This window comes from Rhineura floridana, chromosome 1 (assembly GCF_030035675.1).
Source record: "Rhineura floridana isolate rRhiFlo1 chromosome 1, rRhiFlo1.hap2, whole genome shotgun sequence".
In the NCBI taxonomy this organism is placed as follows: domain Eukaryota; kingdom Metazoa; phylum Chordata; class Lepidosauria; order Squamata; family Rhineuridae; genus Rhineura; species Rhineura floridana.
Window position 1 is genome coordinate 285,770,606 of NC_084480.1, and position 13,384 is coordinate 285,783,989.

Sequence of the window (13,384 nt, forward strand, 5' to 3'; positions counted from 1 at the left end):
AGATAAAATTACTTGAATCAGTTCGATCTTGACTTGAGAGTTATAACAGTACCTATTGAGTTGCCTCAGGAACTGAATTGTCCTGTTATTATGGATTCTTTCCAGCCTATACAGCCTGATGATATGGACAAGATCATCTCCAGTGTAGAGCATATGTGCTCTGGATCCATGCCCATCATGGCTAGTAAAATCTGCCAAGAGTGGGTTGAGGGAATGGATTAGCAACATCATAAATGCATCTTTACAAGAAGGGCCGTTATTGGTGTTATTAAAGGAGGCAGTAGCACATCCACTACTGAAAAAACCCTCCTTGGATACACTGCATCTTAACAACTACTGCCCTATCTCCAACCTCCCCTTCTTGAGCAAACTTATTGAGCACATGGTGGCATCTCATCTGCAGCTGATCTTGGGTGAAATGGATTACCTTGACCCATCTCAGTCTGGTTTTTGCCCAGGTTATGGCACTGAAACTGCTTTGGTCGCCTTGATGGATGACCTGTGCCAGGAACTGGTCAGGGGGAGTTCATCCCTGTTGGTTCTGCTGGACCTCTCAGCGGCTTTCAATACCATTCTCCATTTTGTCCCGCTTGCTAACATCTGTTTGTTTGTTTGTTTATTTATTTATTATTTGATTTATATCCTGCCCTTCCTCCCAGCAGGAGCCCAGGGCAGCAACATCTACATGAAACCACTGGGTGTAGTCATCAGAGGATGTGGGCTGGGCTGCCAGCAGTATGCTGATGATACCCAGCTCAAGGGCCGGCATGAAAGGGCAGCCAGCTCAGGCTCTGGCCGAAGGCCCCTGGGGCTACAGGGCCCCCTGAAGGCCCCTCCCCTTCTACAATCTGCAGCAGGATAGCTGCCGCGGATCGCAGGGTGGGAGCTTCCACCACCCGCCATTCACTCGCTCCACCTACCTTTCTCTGCTGTTTTCTGTGGCTGCACACACTGTGCACACAGGGTGGCCAAAGTTTCCCTAAGCGGCTGAAACCTCTGCTGCCACCTTGGTTGATGGGAGGGATGCGCTTGTGTAGCATGCATGCATGCCATCAACCAAGATTTGGTTGGTAAGACAGCTGTGGCTCTTTTTGGACCGGGATAGCCTGACCACTGTTGTCCATGCACTGGTAACCTCCAGGCTGGATTACCATAATGTGCTTAATGTGGGACTACCCTTGAAGTTGGTCTGGAACCTGCAGGTGGTGCAAAATGCGGTGGCAAAACTGGTCACTGGGGCAGGGTATCACAAACATGTCACCCCACTCCTGAAAGAATTGCACTGGCTATCTATTTGCTATCGGGCTAAGTTCAAGCTTCTAGTCTTGATGTACAAAGCCCTATACAGCTTGGGGCCAGGATACCTGAAAGACCGCCTTATCCCTCATATACCCAGTCGATCACTGTGCTCTGCCAGGGAGGGCCTCCTGCAGATACCATCTTATCAGGAGGTCTGTTCTACACAACATAAGAAACGGACCTTTAGTCTAGTGGCACCTATCATTTGAATTCCCTCCCCTTAAATATTAGACAGGCTGCCATCTCTGTTATCTTTTCAGCGCCTACTGAAGACCTTTCTTTCAACAAGCCTTTTAAGCAGAGGCATTATCCCAGTCTGCGCCTGTGTTGAAATTGCTTTTTAAGATTTTAAAGCTTTTTAAAAAGATGTTTTTAAAGCTTTTTAAAAAATGTTTTAAAAGATGTTTTGTTTTAATATGTTTTTAAGGATGGTTTTGATCAAATACATTTTAAAGTCTTTTTTTGTGATGGTTTAAAGTGTTTTTGTGCTTTTGTTTGCTACCCTGGCCTCCTACTGGGAGGAAGGGTGGGATATAAATTTAATAAATAAATAAATAAATCCAGACAAGATAGAGGTGTTGGTGGTGAGCAGGAATGCTTACCATGATTGGGGTTGTTGGCCCACTCTGGATGGGGTTGCATTCCCCATGAAAGAGCGGGTTTGCAGTCTGGGAGTCCTCCTGGATCCGTCCTTGCTGCTTGAAGATCAGGTAGCGGTGGTGGCTGGAGGGCTTTCGCTCAGCTTTGGCTGTTGCACCAGCTGTGGCCCTATCTTGGATGCTCAGATCTGACCACCCTCACCCATGCCCTAGTCCCCTCACATTTGGATTATTGTAATGCACTGTCTGTGGGGCTGCCTTTGAAGATTAATTGGAAGCTTCAGCTAATTCAAAATATGGCTGCCAGATGTTAACTAGAAAGAACTGCTTTGAGCACATTATGCCTGTGCTATAAGAGTTACATTGGCTCCCAATTTGCTTCCGAGTACAATTCAAGGTGCTGGTTTTGACCTTTAAAGCCCTCAACAGTTTGGGACCTAAGTATCCGTCTGCGCACCTTCCTCTTATTTAGTCATGCCCATCTCACGAGAGCCCATCACATCTTGCGAGTGCCTACTATATCTGAATCCTGATCTGTGAAAAATTGCAACAGAGCCTTCTCTGTCTTCGCCCCTAGATTATGGAATGCCCTCCCTTGTGAATATCAGCCCCCTCTCTTCCCATTTTTAGATGGCTTCTGATCCATCTTTTTATTCATGTATTTGGTTAAATTTTTGCCCCTCATACTGATGTTTTTAAGGATTTTTAGGATTTTATGGATTTGTTTATGTATGGTTCTTTGTATGTTTTGTATTTCTAAATTTTTATATGGTTTTATGTATGCTTTGTATTTTTAAATCTATGTAATTCGCCTCAGGATCCACATTCTGAAGGACAGAAGGACAACAAAAAAAATAAAATAATAAACACTGAGGTAGAATTGTAAAGTTCTGATCTCAACTGTGCAAAAGCATTTGACATGAATGCACTTAAGTTAAAATCAGAATTCCTCATAACTTTTCTTATAAAGTAAAATGGTAGAAGAAATATTTATTTGTCCATTAAGATCTGGAAGTCTAGAAAACAGACTCAACACAAGGCATAAACTATCTATTATAAGAAAGCCCATGTCAAGTTTTCCCGTGATATCTATTATGACACACCTCATGTTCTGGTGTCATTAGGCTGTGCTTTCCCTTGCTCCATATCATTGGCTGCTTCTAGAGATAGCAAGATTGTTCTCAGCATAATAACATCAGGATATTATGTACTATGCATAACGGGGAAAGAATGAAACATTTTTGAGGAGGGAGCAGCTAACATTTTCAGCAGCAGATCCATGTTTTATGTAAGTTCTGCCCACAGAAACACAGAAATTATAGTTGGTAGCACATGAACCCCCTACACATGTCTTTACCCCGACCTCAGTTCCCCTATCCCTATTTGAATACTAGGGGGGAAATTAAAAAATATATTTTGCATTTCTAGTTTGCTTTGTTGTTCCCTCAAATATTCTTTTTCCTCTGTGCCAAAGACGTCTTCACTTTCCTTGCCAAAACTATGTATGATATGTTTCCTGTTAATCGTTGTTACTGCTTTCTGCTTTCTAGAGTTAGATTTTTTTTAAAAATAAATCTGAATCTGGAACCTTAGTCTAGGGTTCTTCTCCTATTTATGTAACTCTACAGCACGATTAAAAAATAATTAACTGCTGCAGTCAACAAGGTCAATGTGGCATTATGATACCACATTTTTATCACAGCCCTTGCAGTGAAAAATATCCATAAAAGCCAAAATATCTTGTTCTTTTTTCTCCATTTGTGACTAAAATATGCCGTCTGAAAGCTTACATTATATAGTAACATATGGCTTTTTTGAATCCTAAGTGGCATTCCTTCCTATGATATTTTGTTCTAGTTATTTAAAGTAAAATGATAAAAATGGCAAATATCATCCGTGATATAGAAGGTGACCCCAAATCACCAGTTTATGAAATACAGTTTATTGTCTTCACCTATAAGTTAGTAATTTAGGACAGAGGATTAGCTGCACAACTGGTCATCATGAAAGTTTCCAGGAACTGGTGCAGCAGCAATGCACATAATAGACCAGTAGACTTTCTTTTCCTGACACAGCACAGAAGTGCCTTCATTACAAGTATTATTTATTTATTTTATTTATTTATTACATTTATATACTGCCCCATAGCCGAAGCAATTAAAAACAATAAAAACAAATATACAAAGTAGAGTGTAGAGAGAAAGAAAGCATGAAGGAAGAAAGGCTGTTGATGGTCTATTTACATATCATCTTAAAGACTCTTCTTGCTCAACAGTTTTTGTAGTGGCCACAGCTAAATATAACATTCTCAAGGTGTTTTTGCCTGGAAACTATAGTAGTCGTAATGTTCTATTCCCCTTGCCAAGGAAAGCACGTGTGGTAGCTATGTGAAGATACATGCTGCTGATGGCACTGTCACACCTATTATGGAATATTACAAGGGAAAAAATAAACGTTAAAACAGTTTTGTTTTTGGCAGGAGTTAGGTTCAAGTTTATGCAGCCCTACCCTGATTTATTTATAGTCTTATTTAAACTATTTATTTTAAATATTAATATGCCACCCTCCAGACATGCTTCCATGACAGTTTACATAAAATATAGCAAGATGTTTTTTAAAAAACCCACAATGTGATCCAAAAAACATTGTATTTTTTAAAGTTGCTTTTTTTCTTAAATGTTCAGAAGCACATAAGGCCAAAAATACATTCGTCACATGGCCTCTGATCTCTGCAGAAATAAAACAGTCTTGTTTATATTTTCAGACAATGCAATGTCAACATTAACCAGATGTATTTAACTAAATGCTAGCATCAGTTTTCAGTTAATCTCCATCCTTAGTTTACAGTCCTCAAATCACTTACCCTTTCTAATCTCTTAAAATCACTGGCTATAATTCATGTCTCATTAAAGTCAATGTCAAGTCTCTCATTGATAGTCAGGTTGTGAATTTCACTCTCTGCAATCCTACAGCCAATTATACACATGTAGTGCCCATTAATTTAATTGGCACTGACTTAATGTGTGCAGGCAATGTCACTCTTTTTGAATTAAATGGCTTGAAAGAAACTTAAAGTGAAAAGGCTGCCACCCAGTTCTGCCAGATACAAGCCATTATCAAAGATTTCATCACCTGTTACGGGGATTTGCTAAGAAGAGGAATAGCTAATATAATTTCTAACAGAAATATAGAAACAAAAGCCATCTTCATGGCATCACCTCCTTAAAGGGAAGTGGGATTGTGCTAATGGTTCTGTCCCTGTGGCACATGGCTTTCCTGCCCCCAAAATCCACGTTGAGCAGGAAAGCCTGAAGTATACACGTTTTAGACAGTGAATCAAAGAAGGTATATAACAGAGCACTTTCAGTATTGACATTACAATGCTGAAATCCTTTCTGCAAAGAGGTCTGCAACAATTTAGCCCTTCCTATTTTTAAGAAGAGTTGATGGCTTCTTAAAATTGAGTTAGAATTGTTCTGCTGACGAAAATTTGGTTCACTTAGAACTGATAAGAGTTTATTTTACTTTTAATGTAAGATGCAGGAGCAGCTGGTGAGGCACCAGATGAAAATCAGCCTCCTGGTAGTGGTATTGTTTCTGCTTACCAGGACAGTGCCTGGGCAGGGTGGCACTGAGGTTTGGCTGGCTCAAGTGTTACAAACAAAACGCCCCAGTCCCTTTTGGGGGTTCTGGTGGCTTGAGTTCGCTCCCAATACTCACCCGAATAGAGTTCAGAAAACGACGAAACAAGATGGAGGAAAAGTATATTTATTACTAACACGTGCACGTGGAGAAGCAGCCAAAGCTAGTTCTGACGAAGCTGAGCACAGCCAGCCTTCTTATTAACTTTGATATGTTAATTACATCAGCATCATCAAGCATCATTCTAATACATGCCCCTAACAAGAAATCATGTGCTTTACAAGAAATCAGTACGTGCAGTTTCTATCTTTCTTAATGTCGCTTCCCTATAACATTCCATTGCCCTTTTATGGCGTTGTTTTTCACTTCAGCACAATTGTTTTCCACATTCTTATCAGAACACTGTCTTATGTAGTTAGCATCATTTTTATCTCAAAGCAGGCACAGTACCCATTTACTTTTAGCAAATAAAGCCAGAGTAAGCAAAATACATTTTTAACTGTAACAAGCAAAGTCCAGTGTCACAATTCCCCCCCTTAGAAGCTTTTTGATATTTAATATCATATAGCTTCTTCATTCTGAATCACTTGTTGATACATAATTTTGCCATACATTTGCATACTACTTTTAGCTGCTGCATTATCTGCTATACTGCGAATACCATTCATGATTATAGGTAATAAGCAAGGTAAAAGCATACATCCTAATAAAATCAGAACAACCAATACAATCATTGTCTTCATTCCTCCAAACCAATTAAACCAACTTCCCCAGTTTCCAAGATCTATTCCTTTCCAGATTTGCACTGGGGCATGAGCAAGCTTTTTGATTTTGTTAGCAATGTCTTTTACTACTTCACCATTGTCATCAATTTTCAAACAACACTCTGTCAGATTTAGGAGTCCACAGACCCCTCCTTCTTTGGCTAACAAATAATCCAAGGCCAGCCTGTTTTGGAGTATTCCCTCTCTCATTTGAGTTGACTGATCAGCAAGCAATGTTAAGGCTTTAGCTGTTTGATTGGTTATTATTTCCAATACCGCCTAAAGTCTAATGAGGCGATTCAAAATATATATTGGGCCACGGTATCCCGCTGAGCCATCATGTGCCCATGAGGCCGGATCATAAGTTGCGATGATACGTTCTGGAGGCCAAGTATCCCCCCAACCATTTCCTTGACCCTTCGTCAGGGAGAGATCAAGTGCCCTTTTCTTTCTTTCAAACTGTTCTTCATCAAACACTGGAATTAAAGGATTTAAGCTTCCACCTTTTATGCTATACATCGGTTGTATAATTCCAACATAGCAAATACCAGTCCAATTTAACGGGAGGATGGCATAGGCTTTATGACCACAAATCCAGTAATGCCCTCTCAAGGCTGGCATGGAGGCATTATGCAAAACCGGGACTGTTTTATCATAGGGAAGGTAATATGTATCTTTGGAACGAAAAGGACCTGCAAGATATGGCACTGTCTCTCCCGGTCTTAGGCTGCATTTCCATATTCCTGTTTCATTTTTATAATTACAGTCTCTATCCGCTGTGCTCTGATTCCATGTGGCCCAATAGTTCATGAACCCTAAGACTGTGGTACCATTTAAATGTTTCCACAGCCAAGCGGGGCTCTTAAAGGTTGTGGGTTGTGTAACATTCCATTTTAAACACAATATTACTTCTAGTTCTATAGACGGGCATTTGTTGACACAATTGTTGGACTTCTCCATAACTGAACACGGACACCACGTGCCATTGGTAAATTTTACATGGGTACGATTTCCTCGGCCAACATATTTACTACAGTTTGTGATGGGACAATCACCTATGACACACTTTTCATACCATCCCATCGTCCAATTGCATCTACTGTGCCCCACCTGTTCTCCTTCCGTGATGTTCTGCTGAATACAGTATTTGCCCAAACTTGATTCATACAACTCCCATTCGTGAGGCTCTGTCCAAGTACTTAGATTAACATGTACCTCACTTTTATTACTTAAAAGCCAACGAGGTGCAAGGGGGAATCCTATCCATGGCCACTTTAGGAATCCTTTTGGACTCCCACAAATCCAACAATTTGTGAGATTGAACCCTTTGACTACCTCCTGGGTGAGTTCAACAAACACATTTTCCCTTTTCTCCTGGAATGAGCGCCTTTGACGACTGCATACTCTCGTTTCTTGCGCGGGAAAAGAAGCTGAGAAGTATACATATACCATAAATAGAGAAGCAAGACACAAGATAGTACCAAACATAGGCTTAAAGCCAAAGGAGTTGGTACTTGTGTGGGTTCGACCCATTTTAACATAAAGTATAACTAATTATAATCTAATTCTATATTAATATCTTCTAACCCTAATCTCCAAAATGTTAACAAGCCCCAAGTCAGCACTTTCCAACGGTATCTTGTTCGTACGTAGCCCTTCTGATTTAACCTAGGTCAAGCGTACAATACTATCACATCTACCGCTGGTTGGCTATCTCCTGGAAACTCTCGTACAGCTGTTTTCAAAGGTAAAGGTCGTACAGAGCCTCCCATTCAAATTTATTGTTTCTTGAGCTTAAGCTTCAGGCTGAAACCCGGTACGGTTTCCGACAGCCACTTGGCTTCAGGTGTCTGATCCTTCTCCCCTCCAGGTGGGGAGTCCTTGGCTACTCCCTGCTCGGGTTCCTGGATAATTACAGGCTTGGCTCTTTTTATACGACTAGCATGGATCCATCGCTTGTAGCCTACGAGCTTTACTGCCAATTCGATAATTAAGATAATCTGCTCCGGCGGTCCCCACGTGGGCTGCAAGGGCTCTTGCTTCCACTTCCGAACTCGTATCCAATCACCAGGTTGGTATTGATGGATTGCCACATCCAGGGGTAACCTCTGAAACTCACGATTGTACCTGTGAATAGAGGACAAAACACCCTGCAAGGCAGTAACATACTTCAATAACTGTGTGTTCCCTAATTCCCCATTAATCTCTGTCTGGGGCCCAGGCTCAATGGGAGGTCTGCCAAACAGTGACTCAAACAGAGTCAATTTTGTTTTTCCCCTTGGAGTGTTTCTCATAATGGTCAAAGCCAATGGCAGTGCTGTCACCCAATTCAACTTGGTTTCTTGGCACAATTTGGTCAACAAAGTCTTAACCGTCCGGTTGGCGCGTTCAACTTAACCGGATGATTGTGGTCTCCAAGGAGTATGAAGGTTCCATTTGAACCCCAAGGCCACACTTACAGCACAAATTATCTTACTCACAAAGTGCGGACCATGGTCTGACTCAAATGTCTCTGGCATGGAGTATCTTGGAAAAATTTCCTTCAACAGTATCTTTGCTACTGTAATGGCTGTCGCCGTTCGCGTGGGGAAGGCCTCTATCCATCCTGTCAACTGATCTATTATGACAAGTAAATACTTGTACCTCATACATCTTGGTAATTCTGCAAAGTCTATCTGTAGTCTCTGAAAAGGATAGTAGGCCCATGGTCTTCCTCCCATGGCCAGTGGTGGCTTTGGAGCAGGGTTAGTTGCTGCACAGATAGTACATCCATATACCGCTCTCTTTGTTTCTTCATATAATCCTGGTGCAACTACTTGTCTGATCAAAAGATCCCCTAAAGCGTTGCCTCCAAAATGGGTCTGTCTATGAGTCCATTACAAGGGCTCGAAGCACTGCCCTTGGAACAAAAATTAGTCCTGTAGGTAACTGCCACCAACCATTAGTCAATTTCTGAGCCCCATACTGTACTGCAGCATCTTCCTCTTTCTTAGAATATTGAGGAGTCAACTCCTTCCATGGAATCATAATATTCATTAAATTCCTCTCCAATGGTCGTCCACTCAGCGCTGCTTCCTTTGCTGCCTCATCTGCTTGGTGATTTCCCTTTCGCCGAACTGGATCCATTTCTCTTCCATGGGCCTTCACATGGATTATAGCTACTTTCTTTGGTAGTTGAACACATTCCAGGAATTCCATTATCATTTGTTGATGCTCAATTCTGTGTCCATCACTTTTAATAAAACCTCTTTCCTTCCACAGCATAGCGAAAGCATGTGCAGTTTGGAATACATACTTGGAATCAGTGTATATATTCCCCTCTTGCTGGTTCAGTTCTCGCAGGGCATCTATGGCTGCAGCCAGTTCTGCCATCTGGGCTGAATAGGTAGTTGGCAACTTAACGCTCTTTATAGCTTTCAGGTCGTCACACACGGCGTAGCCTGCATACCATTGTCCATCTATCACCTTCGAGCTTCCATCCACATATAAACGTCGCCCTGCTATTTGTTGATCAGTCAGGTCTACTCGGGGTTTCAATGAACATTCCAATGTCTGGATGCAGTCATGCACCAACTCTCCTGGTTGAGGCAATAATGTCACTGGATTCAAAGTATTACAAGCTCTTAGGCGTAAATCTTGCCGCCCCAGCAGCTGTTGATCATACTGGGAAAGCCGGCTCGGACTGAGAGCCTTAGCTGCCTGGGGGAATTATGTGGACTAGTAGTTTGATGTAACCATTGATATTGGATGAAGTCTGTCACTAATTCTTTTACGCTTAGGCGTACTTCTGGCTTCAAAGGGAATTGACGTACTGGAATCGGGCCTGCCCCAGGCTTCAATCTGACCTTCACTGGTTCAGCATTGACCGCACAAGCAGGATTATTCTTTCTGGCCCAAACATCAGGGTGAATTCCTTCCGGAGGTTTCCACTGTTATTTCTCTTTAACTTCCGGCTCCCCCCTTAAGATCATTTGGAAAGCGCATTCTTGCTGCTTTGGTATCACCACTTCCAAGGTGTTTCCTCTAAAAGTAATTTGGGCCTGGAGCTTTACTAGAAGATCCCTTCCAAATATTGCAATGGGGCAACCATCCGAAACCAAAAACTGATGTGTAAAATATTGTTGTTTATCTTCTCTTCCAGGAAGGTGTACCTGTATGGGTTGGGACAAAGGGATTCGACGGCGCTGTCCTTCTATTCCCATTACATCTTTAGTTTCTTTGCTGAGGGTCAAGGGTAGACGGGACATTGCTCGTGGGATCATAGAGAAGGCTGCTCTGTGTCCACTAGCCCTTGGACTGCCGAATTATTGAGGGTAAGAGACACATATGGTTCTTCCCACGAGCCGCCCTCATATCCCATCCACCTTCATTCTGATTCCTCGTCCTGCCCTCTAGCGGCCGCAATCCGAACATAGGGTGGGTTTGGATCAGAAGTTGAGACTATCCTGGGTTCCCTATAGTCCCGAGAGCCAGGAACCTCTCTGTAATCGCGGCGTCCATCTTGACGAGGTCTAGGAACCCTCTCATTTCTACAATCCTTTGCCCAATGGCCTTTCTTCAGGCACTTGGCACACTGATCCTTTTCCAGTTTCCTCCTTGGCCCTCTTTCTCTGTCTCTTTGATTTACAGCAACCACTGCCGCGATCATGTAGCATTGCTTTTCAATCATACTGTATTGCTTTTTCATCAACTTTCCCTCTTCCTTCTTACTTGCTTCATCCCTGTTTACGTAGACCTTGAACGCAATGTCTATTATCTGTCCAAGTCCCATACCCATCACTCCTTCCACCTTCTGCAATTTCTTTCGAATGTCTGTAGAACTTTGGCCAATAAACAAAGAAATTAAGAGCCTTTGGTTTTCAGCAGCCTCGGGATTAAGGGTAGTAAATCTCCGCATAGCTGTGGTGAGGCGGTTAAGGAAAGCAGAGGGAGTTTCCTCTTTTTCTTGATGAATTTCATGTAATTTTGCCACATTCATTGGTTTAGGGATGGCATGCCTAAGTCCATATAAAATCAATCGTTTATACGTGGTGATTTCAGGGGCCGCTGCTCCTGGGGTTTGGATCCACCTACGAGGTTCTACTGTTGGTAGAACATGATCCGGAGCTAAACCGGGCACGTTGCCACCTTGTCTCTGCTCTTCTAATGCAAGAGCATTAGCTTGGGAAAGTACCAATGACTTCTCCTCCGGACTAAGGAGGGTATTCATTAATGTCTGTATATCTGCCCAAGTGGGGTGGTGGCTGGCAAAAATAGTCTCCCACAATTGGCAGTGCTTATCTTGGTCTTCTCTCAAACCTGGCATCTGGTTTTTCCAATTAAACAGATCAGATGTAGTAAAAGGCACATGCACATAAGCAATCTGTCCATGGCCATCAAACATTTGTCGCATTGGTCCCATAAAGGTACCGCCAGCCAAAACATCTTCCCATTCGGGGTTGCCTCTATCTGTACCTTTTAAAGTGGAGGTTAACTGTGTGCCACTTTGCAGGGTCATTCCCTCATTCTCCTTCCTGACTTCCTCAATCATACGAAGGCGTGTTGGTATGGTTTGGGGCGAAGCTCCTAAACCCTGACTTTGTAGTACAGAGTGGGTATAACGATCCAAAATATCATATTCTTGTCTCAGCCGCCCTAAAGATTGACTTAAATCCTGGAACGTTACTGCAGTTCCAGACGGAGTTCCAAAGCTAGTGGACTGGGTCTGCGGGGCAGTCGACTGTTGATATGTTGGGGGCTGAATTTGAACTGGTGGCGGAATCTAAACTGGTGGCGGTTGAACCGCCTGTGATAGCACTGGTAGTGCTGGTGCTGGTAGGGGAATCGCCGGAGCCTGAGGCGGCGATAAAGGAATCACAGGTGGGGCCGTAGGTGAAACTAAACATTCCTCTTCTTCTGCCTGGAGGACTGGGGGCTTAGTTTTCAATTTCTTCCCCTCATTAATTTTACATTGAGCCAGCGCCATTGTCAGCGCACATTCTTGTGGGGGGGTCTAGGCAGATGGCTCTCCAGCCTCGTGCATACCACCATGAAGTTGCCTCATCTGGTAGCAGCTCGTAGAGGGTGGCTTCCAACTGTCTAGCCTTAGCGAGATTGAATGTCCCACCCGGTGGCCAACCAATTCACAGCCCCACCCACTTTTCATCACAAAACGTTGACAATAGTTCTTCGTTCGGGACCGGCCCTCCGGAAGAAATAACACTTGTTTTAAATCTAGGAAAATTTTGCAAAACACATTCAAGGGGGTTTATTTTCCAATCGTCCTTTTTCTTTTGACTCTTTGCGGGCTTCCTCGCAACCTTCTTCCCCTCTGCCCCCTCCTGTTTCGATGCACCCTTCCCCTCCTTCCCGTGTCCAGTCCCCTCTGCCCTCTGCAGATGACGTACGACACTCGGGTAGCCTACCTGCCTTCTACCAGGGGAGATGTCTGAGATGAAACGACGGACAGATGATGTACAACACTCGCTTCCCTGTTTTCGTGGCCCAGCCTCTCGCGAGGTATGGGAAACGCACTACTGCAGTTCCGCACTCACTTCAGGGTAATCCACCTGGGGATACGCCCTGTCTCATACACACACTTTCACACATCACTCTCTTCACATTTAAGCCCACTGGGCTCCTTACCACTGTCGACCAGAGACGTTGAAACGTTCAATCCCCCGCTCCACTCCAACCTTGTTTCGATTTTAAAAGGGAGTCATTGTGACGCCACCCCAGCGCCTCGGATCGCTCTCACAGGCTCGGGCAGGCTCAATGTGGCCCAGAGCGCTCTTCCGACCTCCTGCGGACCACGCCCAAAACACAGAGGGGTGCGAAAAATGAGTCCCGGTGGAAATCGCCAGTTTGTTACAAACAAAACGCCCCAGTCCCTTTTGGGGGTTCTGGTGGCTTGAGTTCGCTCCCAATACTCACCCAAATAGAGTTCAGAAAACGACGAAACAAGATGGAGGAAGAGTATATTTATTACTAACACGTGCACGTGGAGAAGCAGCCAAAGCTAGTTCTGACGAAGCTGAGCACAGCCAGCCTTCTTATTAACTTTGATATGTTAATTACATCAGCATCATCAAGCATCATTCT

At 43.3% G+C, this 13,384-nt stretch overlaps 1 protein-coding gene across 2 annotated transcripts in view; it reads left to right on the forward strand.

Annotated features, from left to right (window-relative positions):
• Positions 1–13,384, forward strand: part of MATN2 (matrilin 2) — a 76,363-nt gene that overhangs the window by 16,872 nt on the left and 46,107 nt on the right. The window lies entirely within an intron of this gene.